This window comes from Panthera pardus, unplaced genomic scaffold (genome assembly GCF_024362965.1).
Source record: "Panthera pardus isolate Hobbes unplaced genomic scaffold, ASM2436296v1 HiC_scaffold_16, whole genome shotgun sequence".
NCBI classification, from domain to species: Eukaryota; Metazoa; Chordata; class Mammalia; order Carnivora; family Felidae; genus Panthera; species Panthera pardus.
This window is the reverse complement of record NW_026526721.1, coordinates 70,266,570-70,287,916: the sequence shown is the minus strand read 5'-3', so window position 1 is coordinate 70,287,916 and position 21,347 is coordinate 70,266,570. Positions and strand designations below refer to the sequence as shown.

Here is a 21,347-nt window from a genome sequence, read left to right as displayed (position 1 = left end):
TTACATTAGCTATACATAACAATATTTGGTTATTAACATGTGTTTCAGTAGGCCTCACAGAAAAGAGTACATTTTCTGTTTTTTTTTCCTTTTTTTTTTTTTTGAAAGAGTACCATTTCTTTTCATAGTATATGAGTTGCAATTGAACTTTTTTATTTTGTTCATTCCTAACCTGTCTTATGCCTTTAAATCACAAAAACATTCTTTCTTCCTCCCATCTCCAAAAAACCCTGGACATTTATTAATGTAATGCAGTAATTCTCCACCAGAAGTGATTTTGGCAATGTCTGGAGACATTTTTGGTTGCCATGCTGGGGGATTCTGTTGGTATCTAGTGGGTAGATGCTAAACATCCTACAGTGCACATGATAGCCCTACAACAAAGAGTTATCCAATGCAAAATGTCAGTAGTGTTGATGTTGAGAACCCTTGACCTCATATATTGAAAATAACATTCTCCCAAATTAAATATCATAAAAGTTATTTATAATGTAATTGACATGTCTGTACCATATTGTTAGGAATCTTTTTCCAGAGTTGTCATGAGAATGATCATGGGTCAAAGGTTATGAAGTATACTTTAGGTCATCAATACATGTGATTTTGGAGCTGCAAAATTAACAAGTTTATTAAGGCTTTTTGTATGTAGATAATGGAGTTTCAGAGGGATTGTGACTTCCAAGTTCTCACAGAGAACAGAGTTCAGGTCTCTTCTTTGTATTATAATTTAATTTACTTAATTAAAATTAATTTTGATTATTACTGAGGGAAACAGTATTGATAATTTTTGCTTGATATACAAAGACATTTAAATAATTGAATTAAGAAATAATTGCATTGTGAGAATCTCAGTATTTAGTGAATTATTGATAGCTTTTTCAGATTCACATGTGTTTGTTGAATTCATCAGCATGGTTTGTAATGGTTGTAAACTTTTCAGCATGTGCTTTTTAAAAAAGTGTTTGAAAAATTGAAAAAGACCACATATACTTTTAAAACAAAAACATATTTAAAGTTAATTATGATACTTTAGGCAACATTGCAAATGCAAACCCAATTGGAGTTGTTCAGACATCTGTGGGTGTCTTGAACTTAGACATCTGTTTTGCAGAATTGTGTGAAGATCACCATAATGGTGAATTACTGTGCTAGTTGTAAATTGATTCTAGCAAGATCCTTTTGGTTTAATTTTAGAAAAAGATATTGGAACTTTCAGGTGAACTGTAATTGGGTGAAATATAAATTGAGTATTTAGATGAAAAAAAATTTTTTTGAGAGAGGGCACAAGTGAGTGAGGGGCACAGAGGTGGGGGGCGCAGAGAGAGAGAAGTGGGGCTCACTCAATGCGGGGCACGAGCTCACCCAGGCGCCTAAGATGAAGTATTTTCAAATTAAGCAGTGTATTATTGTCGGAGGAAGAAGTATCAATGGGGTTCTTTTTATGTTTAAATTTTTTTTTCAGTAGAGGGGTGCCTGGGTGGCTCAGTCGGTTAAGTGTCTGACTGCCCTCAGGTCATGATCTCATGGTTTGTGATTTCGAGCTGAGCTCTGTGTGGGGCTCTGCACTGACAGGGGAGCCTGCCTGGGATTCACTTTCTCTCTCCCTCTCTCTCTGCCCCCTCTCCCCCCACTCTCTCAAAGTAAATAAATAAATAAACTTAAAAAAATTTTTTTCGATGGTGTACTTTTTTGTAAATGAGTAAAACAAATGAAGACAAAGGATCGTATGAGCAAAGATTTCTTTAAATGGTTTAAGTAAAAAATTTATAGAAGAAATTTACAGTGCATATTAGCAAAAAGCTCAACTGGAAAAGCTGCTGTTAATATTTTGATATATGGTCTTCTTATAATTTCATTAACTTTTTATTTTGGAAAAATTTAAATGGGTAAAAAATTGAATTGTACAATGAACCTCCATATACCTATGACCTAGCTTCAATAGTTAGCAATTAATGGCTATTCTTGTTTCATCTATACCTCTACCTCATTTCTCCCCTTTCATATTATTTTTAAAGAAACTTTATTTTGAAATAATTATAGACTCACAGGAAGTTGCAAAATTAGTACAGAGTCCTGTATATCCTTTGCCCAGCTTTTCCCAGTGGTGATAAATCGTATAAAGCTCTAGTAACATCAAAACCAGGAAATTGACATTGGTTCATTATTCTTAACTGAACTGCCGGAAATACTTACTTTGCACCATTAAAAAAAAATTTTTTTTTTAATGTATGTTTATTTTTGACAGAGAGAGCATGAGCGGGGGAGGGGCAGAGAGAGAGGGAGACAGCATCTGAAGCAGGCTCCAGGCTCTGAGCTGTCAGCACAGAGCCCGACACGGGGTTCGGACTCACGAACAGCGAGATCATGACCTGAGCCGAAGTGGGACACTCAACCGACTGAGCCACTCATGCGCCCCTGCACCATTTTTTTTTAAACCTGAATTCATTTGTGTGTGTGTGTGTGTGTGTGTGTGTGTGTGTGTGTCTGTGTGTGTGTATGGTTCTTTGCAATTTTCTCCCATACATAGTAAGTTCGTATAACTACTACCACAGTGAAGATACAGAGCTGTTCCATCATCACAAAGAAAACCCCTCTTGCTAGGCCTTTGTATTTGCATTCCACCTCAAAACCCCTCCCTGTCTCTTGGCAATCTTATTTTCCATCCCTGTAGTTTTGTCATCTTAAGAATAATGTATTAATAACATACTTTTTTGAATCAAAATTCATGTGTTGAACTTTGGGTATATTCAGTATTTTGCTATTAAGATATAAAGTGTTATGAGGGGCGCCTGGGTGGCTCAGTCAGTTAAATGTCTGAATTCAGCTCAGGTCATGATCTCACAGTTTGTGAGTTTGAGCCCCATGTTGGGCTCTGTGCTGACAGCTCAGAGCCTGGAGCCTTCTTCGGATTCTGTGTCTCCCTCTCTCTCTGCCTCTCCCCTGCTCATGTTCTGTCTCTCTCTGTCAAAAATAAGTAAACATTAAAAAAAATTAAAAAAAAAAAGTGGTTATAAAAATTCATGTATAGCAATTTGTGTACAGTTGTCTGAGATAAATGCCCAAGAGTGAGCTTTTTAGGTTGTATGGCAAGGGCAAGTTTAGTTGTTGTTGTTGTTGTTGTTTAATGTTTACTTCTGAAAGAGAGAGAGAGAGAGAGACAGAGTGTGAGCAGGAGAGAGGAAGACATAGAATCCGGAGCAGGCTCCAGGCTCTGAGCTGTCAGCCCAGAGCCCAACGAGTGGCTGGAACTCACGGACTTCGAGATGATGACCTTGAATCCAATTCGGATGCTTAACTGATTGAGCCACCCAGGCGCCCTGGGCAAGTTTAGTTTTATAAGAAAATTCCAAACTGTTTTTCCAGAGTGACTGTACCATTTTATGAGAGATCTACTTGTTCTAAATGCTTGGCAACATTTGTTACTATTTTTTATTTTAGCTGTTGTAATAGGTATATAGTGATATTTTATTGTAGTTTTAATTTGCATTTCCTTATTGACTAATGATATTGAACATCTTTATATGTATTTATTGGCTGTTTATGCCTTTTGCTTATTTTCTAATCTGAATATATGTATATTTTTACTCTTAAGTTTTGAGAGTTCTTTATATAGTCCAGATAAGAATTCATCAGAAACATTGTTTGCAAACATTTTCTCACTCCACGGCTTATCTTTTCATTTTCTTCACAAGTTCTTTCACAGGGGGAGATGTTTTCAGTTTTAATGAAGTCTGTTTCTTTTACAAATCATACTTTGGTGCCAAATCCAGGAACCTTTTTCTTTAGTCCTGAAGGATGTCTCTGATAGTTCTGTAGTTTTATGTTTACGTTAAACTCATGATCCATTTAGTTTTTATATAAAGTTGTGAGGTTTAGGTCAAGACTTTTTTTTTTTTAATTTTTTTAATGTTTATTTTGGGGAGACAGCACAAGCGGGGGAGGGGCAGAATGAGAGGGAGACACAGAATCTGAAGCAGGCTGCAGGCTCTGAGCTGTCAGCACAGAGCTGAATGCGGGGCTCGAACCCATGAAGTGCAGGATCATGACTTGGGCTGAAGTCGGATGCTTAACCGGCTGAGCTACCCAGGCACCCCTAGGACAAGACTTTTTTTTTTGCGTATGGATGGATGTCCAGTTGTTCCAGTACTATTTGTTGGAAAGACTATCTTTCCTCCATTGAATTGTATTATCTGTTGGGCATATTTGTGTTAGTCTAGTTAATTTTGGGTTCTTTGTTGCATTGATATAGGTGTCTATCCCTTTTGTCAGTCCACACTGTCTTGATTAATGTAACTGTATAATAGTATTAAGATCAAGTAGATGATTCCTTCCACTTTGTCAAGATTGTTTTAGCTTTTGTAGTCTCTTTGCCTTTTCATATATGCTTTAGAAGAATCTTGTTGATGTATACCAAAAAGTGTTGCTGGGATTTTGATAGGAATTGAATAAATCTGTAATTAAATTTGGGAGAATTCCTTTATTATACAGAGATTTTCAATCCATGACTACAAATGTCTCATCATTAATTTAGATCTTCCATATTTTTTGAAGCAAATTCTAGGCATATAGTTTTCTTTAAACAGCTTTATTGAGATATAACTTTATGTACCATATAATTTATTCATTGAAAGTGTATATAATTCAGTTGTTTTTAGTGTATTCAAACAGTTGTGCAGCCATTACCATAATCAATTTTAGAACATTTCCATCGCCCTAAAAAGAAACTCTGTCCATTAACAAACAGTCGTCTTTCCCCCTTTGTCCTAGCCCCTGGCAACAACTAATTTATTTTCTATGTCTATGGATTTATCTATTCTGAACATTTCAGATTAATGGAATCATACAATAGGTGATCTTTTATATTTTGCTTGTTTCATGTAGCATAATGTTACACGATGTAGCATGTGTCAGGAGTTCATTCTGTTTATTGCTGAATAGTATTCTGTTGTATAGATATACCACATTTTTTAAATCCATCAGTTGACTGACATTTGGGTTGCTTCCACTTTTTAGCTATTATGAATAATAGCTAATAATTGCTATGAACATTCATGTGCAAGTTTTTATGTGAATATTTGTTTTCACTTCTCTTGGGTATATACCTAGGAGTGGACTTGCTGAGTCATATTCAAGAAATCATTGCCAGGACTAGTGTCATGAACTCTTCCCCCTTGTATTTTCTTTTAGGAGTTTTATAGTTTTAGACCCCATGCTCAAGTCTTTAATCCATTTTGAATTGATTTTTTGTGTATAGTATAAGGGTCCAATTTCATTCCTTTTGCATGTGGATATCCAGTTTTCCCAAAACCATTTGTTGAACAGGCTATCCTTTCCCCATTGTGTATTCTTGGTACCCTTGTTGAAGATCAGTCATCTGTAAACATGTGGGTTTATTTCAGGGCTCTGTTTTCTTCTGTTGGTCTGTATGTCTGTCTTTATGCTAATACTATTACTTTTTAGTTATTGTAGCTTTGTATTATGTTTTGAAATTAGAAAATGTGAGGCCTCCAGCTTTGTTCTTTAAGATGTTTTGTCTATTTGGGGTTCTTTGTGTTTCCATATGAATTTTAGGATTTTTCTCCCCTACTTCTGTAAAAATGCTATTGGGATTTTGGTAGGGATTGCACTGTATCTGTAGATGTAGATCACTTTGGGTAGTATGGACATTTTAATAATCCATGGACATGGGATGTCTTTCTATTTATTTGTGTTTTAATTTTTTTCATCAGTGTTTTGTGTTTTTCAGTTTACAAGTCTTTTGCCTCTTTGGGTTAAGTTTTTCTAAGTACTTTATTCTAAGTAAAGTAAAGTAATGTTACTATTATAAGTGACATTACTTTCTTAATTTCATATTTTGTTCACTGCTAGTATACCATTGAGTTTTGTATATTCTTGTACAACCTTGCTGAACTTATTTATTCTTGTAGTTTTTTAGTGTATTCTTTATGGTTTTATGTATATCGGATGCCATCTGTAAATAGGGGTACAGTTTACTGCTTCCTTTCCAATGTGAATGCTTTTTAGTTTTCTTGCCTAATTTTCCTTGTTAGAACATCTAGTACGGTGTCGAATCAAAGTAGTGAGAGTAGACCTCTTTGTCTTGTTTCTGGTCATAGGGGGAAAGCATTCAGTATTTCATCATTAAGGATAACATTAGAATTTTTGTAGATGGCCTTTATCAGGTTGAGGAGATTCTCTTCTGTGCCTAATTTCTTGAATGTTTTTGTTATTTAAGGATGTTGGATTTTGCCACATGCTTTTCTGCATCTGCTGAGATGATCTACAAAAAATAAAGGTTTTGTCCTCTATTCGGTTGGTAGGGTGTATTTACTTGATTTTCAGATCTTAAACCAATCTTTCATTTCTGAGATAAATCTACTTGGTTATTGTGCATATTCATTTTTCTGTGTTAGTGAATTCGGTCTGCTAGTATTTGTTGAGGATTTTAATGTCTATAATCAGAGATAATGGCTTGTCATTTTCTTTTTTAAAATTTAATGTTTATTTTGAGAGAGCACACATGCACAAGTTGGGGAGGGGCAGAGAGAGGGAAAAGAGAGGATCCCAAGCTGTCAGTGCAGAGCCCTACATGGGGCTCGATCCCATGAACCGTGAGATAGTGACCTGAGCCAAAATCAAAAGCTGCTCAACTGACTGAGCCACCCAGGCGCCCTGCCATTTTCTTTTCTTGTGACATCTTTATTTTGTTTTGGTATCAGTGATACTGATCTTATAAAATAAATTAAGAAATGTGCCTTCATCTATTTTTGGGAGGAGTTTGTGAACAACTGGAATTTAATTCTTTATTAAATTTTTTTGGTAGAACTTCCCAGTGAAGCTGAGCTTGGAGTCTTCTTTTTGGGAGCTTTTAAATTAAGAATTCATTTGTTATAGAACTATTTAGATTATTTCACCTTGGTTTAGTTTAGGTAGTGTAATTCTGAGAAATTGAGAAATTTCTTCGAAGTGATAAATTTAAGAATGTAAAGTTGTTTTGTAGTATTTTCCTTACTGTATTTTAGTTGGTGCAAGTTCTGTAGTGATATCCACTTTTGAATCATTACATTAGTGATTTGTGTCTTCTCTGTTTTTTATTTGTTAGTCCTATTAAATACTTAAAAAATTTTTGCTTCACAGATTTTTTTCTATTTTCCAGTTTTCAATTTCATTAATTTCTGTTCTATATTGTTTCCTTCCTACTGCTTGCTTTGGGTTTATATATATTTTGCTTTTTTTTTTTTAAGTTTCTTTTTTTTTTTTTAGTTTAAAAAAAAATTTTTTTTTTTTAATGTTTGTTTATTTTTGAGACAGAGAGAGACAGAGCATGAACAGGGGAGGGGCAGAGAGAGAGGGAGACACAGAATCTGAAACAGGCTCCAGGCTCTGAGCTGTCAGCACAGAGCCCGACGCGGGGCTCGAACTCACAGATCGTGAGATCATGACCTGAGCCGAAGTCGGATGCCCAACCGACTGAGCCACCCAGACGCCCCTTTTTTTTAAGTTTCTTGTGGTAGGCAATTAGGTTTTTGATTTGAGATCTTCATTTATTTTTATTTATTTTTACTATGTATTTATTTTTTTTTGAGAGGGAGGGACAGAGGGAGAGGGACAAAGATAACCTCAAGCAAGCTCCACAAGGGTCGTGAGATCATGACCTGAGCTGAAATCGAGTCGGACACTCAACCAACTGAGCCACCCAGGGACCCCTGAGATCTTTCTTCATTTCTATTGTAAGCATTTAGTGCTATAGATATCCTTTTAATTACTGCTTTGGCTGCATCTCACAAATTTTGGCATGTTGTGTTTTTATTTTCATTCATTTTTATGTGTCTGTATTTTAAAGTTTTTTTTGAAATTTCCACCTTGACCCATGCACTTTTTAGAATTGTGTTGTTTTTTCCTGATGTTTCTAGGTTTTGTTTTTTCTTTTTTTTAATCTTTTATTTTTGAGAGACCGTGTGAGTGGGGGAGGAGCAGAGAGAGAGGGAGACACAGAATCCAAAGCAGGCTGCAGGCTCTGAACTGTTAGCACAGAGCCTGACGCAGGGCTCGAACCCACTAACCTTGAGATCATGACCCGAGCCAAAGTCAGACGCTCAACCTACTGAGCCCTCAGGCGATCCTGTTGTCTTTCTGTTACTGATTTCTAGTTTAGGTCCATTATGGTCAGAGAATGCACTCTATTATTTTAATTCTTATAAATTTGTTGAGGTTTGTTTTGTGGCTCAGGATATGATCTGCCTTGGTGAATGTTCCATGGGTGCTTGAAAAGAAATGTGTGTTCTGCTGTCATTGGGTGGAGTATTTCATATACAGTTGACCTTCGAACCACATGGGTTTGAATTGTGCTGGTCTACTTATATTTGGATTTTTTACAGTACAGGACTGTAAATGTGTTTTCCTTATTTTCTCAGTAACATTTTCTTTTATCTAACTTTAAGAATACAGTATATAATGTAATATACAAAATGTATGTTAATGGATTGTTTTTTATCTGTAAAGTTTCTGGTCAGTAGTAGGCTATTAGGAATTAAGTTTTTGGGGAGTCAGAAGTCATACATGGATTTTGTGTGAGGGAGTTGTTCAGGGTTCATCTGTATATCAATTCAATTCTGTTGGTTAAATGTGTTATTAATATAACCACTCTGCTTTTCTAAAAAAAAAAAAAAAGTATTGCTATATAGCTTTAGCATTCTTTTCAACGTATGGTACCACATTTCTTGTTAGCAACATATGGGGCCATTTAAAAAAATTTGCTCTGCCAGTCTGTCTTTGATTGGTTTATTTAGACTATCTGCATTTGAGGTAATTAATGATCTGTCAGTCCTTATAGCTGCTATTTTATTATTTTTTGCTTATTTTCTCTGGCTTTGGTTTTTGCTTCTCTTTTCTTGCCCTCCTGCAGATTATTGGAACATTTTTTAGGATTCCATCTTTTATAATTTGTAGAAGGTCTATTTATAATGTTTTGGAGTCTGTCTTGCTGTAGTTTTTGCAGTGGTTGTAGTTATTACAGTATGCGTACATGATTTATAACAGTCTACTAGTATCCACATTTTATAGTTTCAACTGAAGTGTGTAAATTTCCCTTCTGTTCTACCCTTTTCCTTTCCAACTTTTATTTATTTATTATTATTATTTTTTAATGTTTGTTTTTGAGAGAGAGAGAGAAGTGCGTGCTCAAGTCGGGGAGAAGCAGAGAGAGGGAGACAGATTCTGAAGCAGGCTCCGGGCTCTGAGTTGTCAGCACAGAGCCTGACACTGGGCTCCAGCCCACAAACCATGAGATCCTGACCTGAGCCCAAGTTGGGTGCTTAACCGATTGAGCCACCCAGGTGCCCCCTACCTTCTCAACTTTTAAACATAATTGTCTTGGGTATGAAATAGTGTCGTAATTTTTGCTTTCAGTCATCAAGTACGATTTATAAAGCTAATGATGGAAAAGATAATCTGTTGTGTATACCCATATTTCTTTTCTTCCTGTTGTTTGAAACATTTTCTTCAGCCAGTCTTTATGACACATTCTTTTAGTTTTTCTTCTTTTGGGAATGCTTTTTAAAAATGGCCCCTTTGTTCCTTGCTGTGGTCTGAATGTATTTCCCTAAAATTCATATGTTGAAATCCTATTAGGAGTTGGGGCCTTTGGAAGGTGATTAGGTATGAGGGAGGAGCCCTCATGAATGGGATTGGTACTGTTGTAAAAGAAGCCAGAAGAGCTCCCTTGGCCATTTCTGTCTTGTGAGGATACAGAAAGGAGTCTTTTACCTGGAAGTGAGCCCTCACCAAACCATATTGACATCCTGATCTTGGACTTCTAGCCTCCAGAACTGTGAGAAATAAATTTCTGTTGTTTATAAGGCACCCATTTTGTAGTATTTTGTTGCAGCAGTTAAAATGGATTAATTGTTAAATGGATATCTCAAAATTCCTGAAGAATAGTTTCACTGGATACAGAATTCTTGGTTGTCAGTTCTTTGTTTTTCTAGTATTCAAAAAGTGCTGTCCCACTTCTTGGCCTCTGTGGTTTTAGATGAGAAATCTGGGGTCATTTAAATTTTCCATTATAAGTAATATGGTTATTTCTGGTGCCTTCAAAGTTTCTTCTTTGGTTTTAATTTTGAACATTTAATTACTATGTGTCTTGGTGTAAATTTGTTTGTTTATTCTGTCTTGGGTTTGCTCAGTTTTTTGGATCTGTAAGTTTGTATTTGCCACATTTGAATTCAGCCATTGTTTCTTCAAATACTGTTTCAGCCCCTCTCCTTTCTGGGACTCCAGTGATAAGAATGTTGGATCTTATGTTATTGGCCTGTAGTTCTCCAAGACTGTTAATTTTTTTTTTTTCCTGTTTTCTCTCTTGTTCAGATTGGGTGAGTTCTGTTTTTCTGTACTGACCTTCAGGGATTCTCTTCCCTATCATCTCTGTGTTTGTATTGAGTTTATGCAGTGAGTTCAAAATTTTTCTATTATTTTTTAGTTCTATAATTTTCTTTTGCTTTTATTTTTTTAATAAATGCTGTGTCTTTGCTGAGATTTTCCATTTCCATTTTCTCACTTGTTTTGGGAAAATTCTTAATTGCTGAAACATTTTTATTATTGTGTTTTAAATAAAAGATAATTTGTCAAATAATTCCAGTGTCCGATGCATCTCTGCATTGGCCTTAGTTGATTATCTTTTCTTAATCATGACTTCTTGAGTCCTTTCTATTTTATCTTTTAGTTAGGAAGTTCTGAGCCCTATTTATATTTTTCATTTTAGTGGACAGTCCCCGTATTTAGGTTTAGAATACAGATCTTGGCCCCTTTTTGTAGGCTGTGTTTCCAATGGCAGTTTTAATTTTCAGAGCCTTTGTGGTCACCTTAATTGATCCGATGCTGCTGGGTTGCCACTAGTCCTTGCTGGTGGTGACTGACGGAGCAAAAGGGTTTTCCCTATGCGGGGCTTCTTGTTACATCTAGATGAGAGATGATTTTGGTAGATCCTCCTATTATTCCTCCCATGTCATTCTTCCCTGTCCCCCTGTCTCTGGGTGAGAGAGGAGAGTCTTAGCCCAAACTAGCTAGCAGCTTGTTGTGGTTGGGTCCCTCAGTTTGCCTACTTGTCTCTGTATCTCTAGGTGGAAAACAGGAGTCTCATGCCAAATGGGTAAGGAAGAATTTTTTACCTCGGTTTTGTTGTTGGTTGGGCTTCCAGTTAATCTTCCTTTTATGTTGCAGAGGGACTCCAGTGTAATTTGGGGGGAGGAATGTGACTGCCTGGTCTGCCTTCTGTTGCTAAGTTGGTGGTCAGGAAATGGCAGTCTGGGTTGCCTTTTTCTGTTGGGTGTGGGGACTAAAAACACCCTGCTGTTCTTTTGTTTCTCCATACTTGTAGTCCCAAACTGGTTCATTGCCTTACTATTTGCAGAGTTTACCTCTGGTTGTCTCTTGTGTTATTTCCATGGTTTATAATTGTGCTTAATGAGGAGGGGCAGGGGAACACAGCTCTGTGCCATCTTACCTAGACTGGAAATTCAAGTTCCTTAATTTTTGTCAACCATCATGATCTCCAGACAGTAGGTTATATCAGCTTTGAAAATAATAGCATACGGATATGTGCTTTGTGAGGTTTTAAGCACTATATAAATGTTTGCTTCAGTTACAAATCAGAATATCAGACACCTAAGTTTTGGGGAAGTCAGTCATAACCAGTTCAAGAGGGTGGCAGGACTAGGCATCTGTCACATGAACAGAATCTTGTTATGTAGTTAATTAAAAATGAGGTTATAAATTCTGAGTGCTTTCTTCAAGGATGTGTTTAATTATTTACACTTAAGATGTTTAGTAATTCCAGTGATACATTATAGTATTTTAATATTAACAAATATTTTTCAAAACAATACTGAAAATCTTGTGTTATGCAGCCAATGTAATCTGTTTCTAATTCATAGATTGAAATGGGCAGATAAAATGTCCTGCTTTTACATTTCCTGGTTTTCTAATTGAGGATAAATTGAGCCAAATAAGAAAATGTCCATTCTATGTTAGTAGAAGCTTGTGTTTCTAAATGACGAGTTAACTTGCTACATCAACTTCTCCTATTTAGAAAAGCAATCTCACAGACATGTTTCATGAATTGTTCAAACTTAATATATTTACTGCATTTATCGGGAGAAATCACTGGAGTTCTTTGCAGCCTCTTTTTGAGGTATTCTCTGAGCGACTCTGATGGCAAATCTCAATTTCCTAATCAGATTAAAAACCATTTGTTTTATTTGTGGGCACACCTCTACATTGTGTCTAGTGCTTAGTGTAATTCCATGCATGCATTCTAGACAGAGGAGAGAAGAATGATTGACTCTGGTATCGAATAAGATGAAAATTGTCAAAAGATGAACTGACTTTAGTGGACCATTTATAAGTTATTAAGTGAGCGTTTTAAGTTATATTTCATATGAGAAGTAATAATTCCAGTTCTGTCTATGATTTGTAATAATATTTTAATAAGATGTTTTTGTTCACTTTGACACTTTAAAAAAATCAAATGTAAATAAATGTTAAATTTTTTTTAATGTTTACTTTTGAGAGAGAGTGCAAACCGGGGGGAGGGGTAGAGAGAAGGGTGACACAGGATCCAAAGTGGGCTCTGCCTGACAACAGTGAGCCTGATGTGGAGCTCGAACCCACCAACCACATGATCATGACCTGAGCTGAAGTCAGATGCTCAATCAACTGAGCCACCCAGTGTCCCTAAACTTTAATTTTTAATTGGGTATTAAAATTTCTTAGGGTTTCTTTAGTTATTAGAGTGGGATAATTTTTATGTTACAAAAAGCAGATGAATTTAATTTTCTGTTTATTTACGTGGTAACTATTGTAGGTAGCATTTTATTTATTTTTATTTTTTTAAATGTTTATTCACTTTTGAAAGAGACAGAGGGCAAGCGGGGGAGGGGCAGAGACAGAGGGAGACACCATCTGAAGCAGGTTCCAGGCTCTGAGCTGTCAGCACCCTTAACGGACTGAGCCACCCAGGTGCCCCTGTAGATAGCATTTTAATTTAAATTTTATGTTCATTGGTAATATACTTCAAAAATTTTTTTGATTGCCAGGACATTAAGAGTAACATTAAGTATATTTTAATTTTGGGAAGACCTTTCCTGTGGTGGTGCTATGTTAGAGTAGACATTTATTAGGAGGCAGAGGATCTGGTTGAAGTCTTTGACACTTATGTGTTGTGTAAACTTGGGTACTTAACCTGATGAATTTCAGAGATATTAATACCTGCTTAAGTAATTGTAGGAGGTCAGGTGAAATGGGACAAGTGAAAGCACTTTGTATACCATGCAATACTTTATTAGAGTATGCTTATATTGCCTGAGTCATCTTGATCATGATAGTATAAAATATTTACAAATTAACGTGTATTCAGTAAAAATTTATGTACAAGTAAAAGTAAAGCAGCTTTTCCTTGAGTTTAGTGGCTTACTAATCTTTTTTTTTTTTTTTTACTTTTTTAAAATTTACTTTCAAGTTATATGGTGCAACAGTGATTTCAGAGTGGCGTACTAATCTTAATAGTGAATTTCTGTTAGTAAAATTGGGGGAAGATTACATAGTTGCTTGATAGTTTGCCACAGTTTTGGGACGGTGTCTCCCCTCAACATGTAATTTAGATTTAAAAGTTAGTTTAGTCTAAGGAGTTTATAAAAATGCTTGTGGTGGACAAGTTTCTTGTTTGACAAATGTTTACTGGCTAGGTGATTTGAAAAGGTCCAGGACAGGTGAAAGTTTTCAGTTCATGGGCTTATTTTACTCACTTTGGGCTGTTTTCTTTTAAGAATTTGATTACCACTTTGTAGGATTTTCATTCTCAACTAAGTGGATTAACTACATTAATTGCAAAGTTTATAAGATTTTGGCCTGACTTTTGTTGAGAGTGGAAATGGAAAATGGTTGTAGAAAGACCTGGGCAGGAGACCCCTGGGTGGCTCAGTCAGTTAAAGCATCTGACTTTGGCTCAGCTCATGATCTCAAGGTTCGTGAGTTCGAGCCCCATGTCGTGGTCTGTGCTGACAGTTCAGAGTCTGGAGCCTGCTTTGGATTCTGTGTCATTTACCCTGTCTGTCTGTCTCTCTCAAAAATAAATAAACATTAAAAAAATTTAAAAAGAAAAAGAAGAGAGACCTGGTCAGGGTAATTTCTGGGGTGGTTGGTTTGAATTTGTTGGGCTGTCTGTCATTCCTGCTTGCGATAGATCAGGTCATGAAAAATACACTGTTGGATGACCATCATTCAGATAGAGTTCTAATACCTTTTAATTTTCAAAGCAGCTGGTGTAAATTAAAGAACACGTATGTCTATGCATGTCTATGTATGTCTTTTCATATCAATCACAAAAGTTAGAACTAATGTAAAACCAGAACTTGACTAACCTTAAAGTGTGATGTAGTTAAAATATGCTAAAGGACTTTAAAAGATGCTAAAGCATTTTTTGTTTCAGATTCTTATACCATATGTGCTATTATTCTTTTCATTGCTTTGTGCTTTTCTTGATTACATTTAAAGGGCAAGAGGTAGCCTTTTTATTTGGCAGTGCATAGAAGCATCAGTAGTTAAAATTTTGTAAGCATACACATTTCAGTGAAACTAAAAATGACTTTGTTTTATATTTTAAATTTAAATCCAAGTTAACATATAGTGTAATAATGATTTCAGGAGTAGAAAGAATTTAGTGATCTTTCACTTACCTACAACACCAAGTGCTCATCCCAAGTCCCAAGCAAGTGCCCTCCCTAATGCCCATCATCCATTTAACCCATTCCCCCACCCAGAATCCCTCTAGCAACCCTGTTTGTTCTCTGTATTCAAGTGTCTTTATGGTTTGCTTCCCTCTCTGTTTAAAATGACGCTTTAAAAGAGATAATCTTAATTAACCAAGAACTATGATTTTTATCAATGAATGGCTTTTCTACAATGGTTATATTTGGAAGTAACATTAAGGTACATGATATAATGAAATACTTATAAAACAGCTAAGTTTTGGTTATATTCTTTTTTAATTTTTTTAAGAGTTTATTTTGAGAGAGAGAGACTATGTCCATGTGCCTGTACATGCACACGCGTGCGCACACACACACACACACACACACACACACACACACGCAGGAGGGGCTGAGAGAGGGGAGAGAATCCCAAGCATCCTCAACTCATGCTCAGCGTGGAGCCCCGTCTTGGGGCTAGATTCCACTGACCTGAGCCGAAATCAAGAGTTGGACACTTACCTAACTGAACCACCCAGGTACCCACCCCTCTTTCATTTATTTATTTATTTATTTATTTATTTTTATTTTAAAAAATTTAAAAAAAAATTTATTTTTTATTTTTGAGAGAGACAGACAGGGTGCAAGCAGGAAAGGGGCAGAGAGAGAGGGAGATACAGAATCCGAAGCAGGTTCCAGGCTCTCAGCTGTCAGCACAGAGCCTGACATAGGGGCTTGAGCTCACAAACCATGAGATCATGACCTGAGCTGAAGTTGGAGGCATAACCGACTGAGCCACCCAGGCGCCCCACTTAAAAAAAATTTTTTTTATTGTCTTAGAACTCTATATTCTTGACAGTTTTTGTGGGAGTTTCTTATCTGAATTTCGATCATTAATTCATAAAACCTCATCTTTTGCAATCTTACTTTTCTAGACAAAGATGACAGCTGAAACATAATTTGGTAGACTGAATGTACTCTGGGCCAACAACATAAAGATACTTTGAAAATACTTAATGAAGTTGCTTAGGTTTCTCTAGGAGGGTGTGAAAAATTTGAAGGAACTGAAGAAGTTTCTTCCTGTCTGTTTTAATGTGCATGCCATTTTGTAGCTTTTCTAACAGAGTACTTCTGAAATTCATTATTAACAATCTTTTAAAACAAAGACTGGAAATTAGCTGGGATTAAACTATTCTTTACATTGCTCAGAATTATTTTCTATTTGATACAATGTCTGTATACATTGTATATATACTATATACAATGTATATAGTAGACTCCTCAGTAAGCTAATTTATTGTTAAAACCAACAAGCCTTTTTAGGGAAATTCCCAAGCTGAAGGGTAATGTTGCCAAATCCCCACTAGGCTGGTTTTGATATGAGGTTCTCTGCTGCATTAGGTTAATGTGACTTTTCTAGATGCTTCAATTTTGTTATCTGTGATTCTGTAATTGAGAGATAGTGTCGTGTGTGTGGTTAAGCTTCTGGAGCTTGATTTCTGTATTGGAGTTCAACTTTATTTATAATCATTTAAAAAGTACCAAGTATCTACTAGGTGCAATACATTGTTTTAGGCTCTTAAGATCAGTGAACAAAACGAAATTCCTGCCCTTGTGGAGCTTATGTTGTATAGTTAGGGGCAGAAAACGGTAAACATCATAAGCAAGTAGATTACCTAGCATGTTAAGAGGTGGTAACTATTATGGAAAAATGTATAACAGATAAAAGGGGGATTGGGTGTGAGTGCATGTGGGGACAGTTTTAAATCACATAGCAGGAAAAAGCCTCATTAACAAGATGATGATTGAGCAAAGACTGAAAGTAGGTAAAGGATTTAGTTATAAGTATCTCTGGGGGAAAGTATACCAGGCCTAGAATAGCCAGTACAATAGGCCTAAGGCAATGGCATGCCAGAAGATACAGGGAGGTGTAAGAAAGTCTGGTTACTGAACTCAAGTGGAGCAAGGGGGAAAGTATAGAAGATGAGGTCTGAAAGGTGGTGGTGGTGGATTGTGGAGGGCCTTGCAGACCATTATAAGGACTTTGGTTCTGCCACTTACTAGTTTTGTAACCTTTGGTAAGTTATTTAACCCTTCAGTTTTTCTCTCTTGTAAAATGTGAGTAGTTAATAACACCACTCTCATAAGTTTGTTGTTTGGATTATGAGAGTTAATACCTGCAAAGTCCTAGGAACACTACTAAGCAAAGTCTAAAGTATATACTCATTGCATCTTTAAAGGTAAAGTGAACATTAAAAGGTTAATTATTTTTCATTTGAAAAGGTAGCAGAGGAAGAAGTGAGTGCTCTCTGCTTTGATTTTTTTCTATAATAAATTGCTTAAACTTTAATTATAGCCCTTACTACATAATGTTACTATTATTAATATTATTTGTTGTATGTGTACTTAGCATCTTTGCTACCTTTTGAACTCCTATGGGCAGAGACCGTGGTATTTTATGCATGTCTTAGGAATCTTAGATAGCATGTTGTACATGCATATCAGGTGTTCAGAACATTGACTCAAATTAATGACAAAAATGTTGGCTTAATTAATGAATCAGCCCACCTGCTGGTATGTATATTGGAATATTGCCAGTCTTTCAAAACTAAATAATGGGAGGACAGTAGCTAATGGTCCCTGAAAAATACTTCATTTATTTTCTTAATGTGCCATAGTTATTAAAATTGGTATTGGTAGAAAATTGCCTTAATTATTAACTAAGTGTGAGAGTTTATACCATGTGAAATTAAAAGTCCATATTCACAGTATAGTATGGATCTGTTATATTAACATCTATCATTGGTTAAAAATATTTTTATTGACAGCATAAATATAATGCTACCTTAAAACAGTTTTAGTCTTAATTTCACTGTTTATATCTGCACAAGTGATATAATTAGGGAATATTTAGCTAGCAAAATCTTAAATCCTAGGAATTGCCAAGAAGGAATATTCACTATAACCCCTGAAGTGAGGGAGTGAAGCATGTTGAAAGAGGAAGATTATAATTGACCTTTGGGTGGTTCAGGAGCTTTGTACCTCTCTTTTTGTACTTGCAGGGTCTTCAGTTTCCAGCTTGGTAGGTTCTTTCCTTATTGTTGGCAGAGAGGAGTGGGAGATTTAAAGGAAGAATAGAGACTTGGAAGGAGAAGTGCAATTGGTAGATGATGCTAAATGAATTAGAGTTCCAGAGACAGAGACTGTGTGGCAAGTGAGTTAGGGAAAACTGTGTGTGTTTCCATGGTAGAGGAAACACTGTAATGGGAAATATATTCCAAAATTTCTGTTACAGGTTTAGACCTTGAGGTAATAATATTTTGTGCATGTGGGTGTGTATGTGTGTGTGTGTGGGGGGGGGGGGGCATGTTTCCTTTTTGCTTTACTATTTTATTTTTTCTCTCTCTTTTAACATGTCTAGTTATGTTCTTTGATGTATTATACCCTTAATTTAGGGCTTTGAATCAAAAGTGATGCAAGAAGATGAGTAGGCTTTTTGTGAAAATGTTTTCAACAGAATATTAACATTTCGAAAACATTTGTCCAGTCTGTAGATTTTATTTTACCATATTCCGTGATGGCATATGAAATGCTGTCTTGATTGCAGGGTAAATATACCCAGTCAACTTTCAAAAAGACTCATAATGTAATACTAAAATATATAATTAGAAGACATTTTTATTTCTTGTATGTAGACTTTGCTCTGCTTTTTCTGTTCAAGTTTACACTGTTCTATAGCTTTAGAAATTCTAAAAGTTGAGGACACCTGGGTGGCTCCATTGGTTAAATGTCTGACTTCAGCTCAGGTCACGATCTCGCAGTTTGATAGTTCTAGCCCCATGTCAGGCTCTGTGCTGACAGCTCAGAGCCTGGAGCCTGCTTTGGATTCTGTCTCTCTCTCTCTCTCTCTGTCCCTCCCCTGCTTGCACTCTGTCTCCCTCTCAAAAATAAATAATAAACATTAAATTAAAAAATTCTAAAAGTTGAACACAGTGAAGACCATAGATAGCAGTGTAGTGCAAATACAGTTTTGCTTTACTTTACCTGTTTTTAATAATGTCCACCACAGTAGTATAGTTTTATGGCAAGTATGTATTCAAAAATTGTTTTACATAATTGAGAATGATGGCATATATGCTCTTCTGAGTGCTTGGAAACAAAGCTTTGCAGCAGGCAATTAAGAGCTTAGTAGAAAAAAATTTTAAATAGATTTCTTGATTGGTAATTATTTTAGCAACAAAGCTACTGACTGGCTGAGGAATAGAAAATGCTGCATTATCAGAAAGGCTGTAGTGTTTGTGATCCCTCGATAAAATTATATAAATATAATTTTGGATTAATATATTGGTTATTTCCTCGATTTAAAGTTTAATTGTTTTGCTTTTATGTTTATAGCTTTTATTGATTTGCAAGATATTTATTGAGCCCTGAAAATGTGTGTTAGGGCTGTTATATAAATGCTTTGTTATTTCTGAATAAAAAATTAAATTTGGCCTATTCTTTGTTTCTAATAAAGTTTCAGCTTTCAGTCTTCATTGTCTTTATTACCTCCCTTTCATATGCCAGCAAAAAATACCCCAGTTGCATAAAGGAAATTATGTGTCCAGTATTAATGCAGTACCAACATAGATATTAACTTTCTGTGTTAGTCTCTGTTAAAAGGTTGATTATAGCATAACACTTAAAAAATATGTATGGACCATATTGGTATTATTAAATACCTTTGCCTTGAAAAAAAAATTAAAAAAAAATTTTTTTAATGTTTATTTAAAAAAAAATTTTTTTAACGTTTATTTATTTTTGAGGCAGAGAGACAGAGCATGAACAAGGAGGAGCAGAGAGAGAGGGAGACAGAATCTGAAACAGGCTCCAGGCTCTGAGCTGTCAGCACAGAGCCCTACGCGGGGCTCGAACTCACGGACCGTGAGATCGTGACCTGAGCCGAAGTCGGACGCTTAACCGACCAAGCCACCCAGGCGCCCTTAATGTTTATTTTTGACAGAGAGAGAGGGAGGGAGAGAGAGAGAGACACACACACACACACACACAGAGGGAGCATGAGCGGGGGAGGGGCAGAGAGAGAGGGAGACACAGAATGTGAAGCAGGCTCCAGGCTCTGAACTGTCAGCAGAGTCCGACATGGGGCTCGAACTCACTAAACATGAGGTTGTGACCTGAGGTGAAGATGGACGCTCAGCCAACTGAGTCACCCAGGCGCCCCTGAAAAAAATTTTTAAATGGTTTTTTGAGAGAGACAGCGTGTGCATGAGTGGGGGAGGGGCAGAGAAAGATGGGGGGGGGGGGTGGTGAGGGAGAGAGAGAATCCCAAGCAGGTTCCTCAGTCAGTGCAGAGCCAGATGCAGGCTTAACTCATGAACTGTGAGATCATGACCTGAGCAGAAATCAAGAGTCAGATGCTTACCTGACTGAGCCGCCCAGATGCCCCACCTTGAAAATTTTAAATACTTAATGTTTTTTTTTCAAAGCTATATTAATGTAGCTAGACTTTTGAGCTGAGGGAAATGTTATTTTGGGGTTTCGTCAGGAAGTAGTACTCTTTGAATAATGGAGAGTATCAACATTAATGTGCTTTAATGAAGCACATTTTGTGTTTACTTTTTTTTTTTTTTTTGAATTTTTTTTTTTTCAACATTTATTTATTTTTGGGACAGAGAGAGACAGAGCATGAACGGGGGAGGGGCAGAGAGAGAGGGAGACACAGAATCGGAAACAGGCTCCAGGCTCTGAGCCATCAGCCCAGAGCCTGACGCAGGGCTCGAACTCACGGACTGCGAGATCGTGACCTGGCTGAAGTCGGACGCCCAACCGACTGCGCCACCCAGGCGCCCCTGTGTTTACTTTTTTTATTTCAAAGTTGTTTAAGATAATTTTGGGTTATTGCTCTGATTTTAAAGAGATCTTAATCCTCAACTAGAAATTAAGCTTGAAAAAGTCCAATTAGGTTCTGGTCATTTCCTTGGAATATCATTTATCACTGATGGGTCATTAAGTATTAGTTGCTACTAATTCTATTTAATCCAACCATATCTATTAATCCAGTATCTGGCTTGGAAAGAATGTTGTTAGATTTAGCATATCTAGGTATAATTATTTTATCCGACTTTAAGAATATGTCTAATTCTGGTTCTTTTGGGGGATAACCTGTATTTTTGTACTTTTATAGGATAGAGGGGAGGAATCGGGAGCTTGGAAATTCAGCCAAGTGATCTGGTGGGATGGGCATTTGCCTGACATACTATATAGAGGTAATCTAACACTGTTTTACTCAGTCTTTATTTTTACCTGTGATAGATGCCCATGTGCTTGTATTATGAACAGCACTAATCACAACTATTGGATAGCACGCTGTATTTACTGGATGATCGTTTTTCCTTTTATACCCACTTACATATAAGCATGACATGTATATATATATATATATATGTATATGTATATATATATATATATATATATATATATATAATATACACACACACACACACATATATATGGCATGGTATTTCTATATATAAATAACGAATGTCTATACATTGAAAAGAGTTAATGGTATTAGTTTTATAGGATGTAGATCATTATCTTTTCTCA

At 36.1% G+C, this 21,347-nt stretch overlaps 1 protein-coding gene across 9 annotated transcripts in view; it reads left to right on the top strand.

The window, feature by feature from the left end:
- The window catches only part of ZNF148 (zinc finger protein 148), a 124,876-nt gene that overhangs the window by 15,844 nt on the left and 87,685 nt on the right, over positions 1 to 21,347 (top strand). For 5 of the 9 annotated variants that reach the window (XM_019448657.2, XM_019448652.2, XM_019448654.2 and 2 more), the window contains exon 2: positions 20,926 to 21,007. The exons of the other annotated variants lie outside the window; for them this stretch is intronic. The gene's annotated coding sequence lies outside the window, so the exon portion shown is untranslated. The remainder of the gene's footprint in view (positions 1 to 20,925; positions 21,008 to 21,347) is intronic. 9 annotated transcript variants of the gene reach the window in all.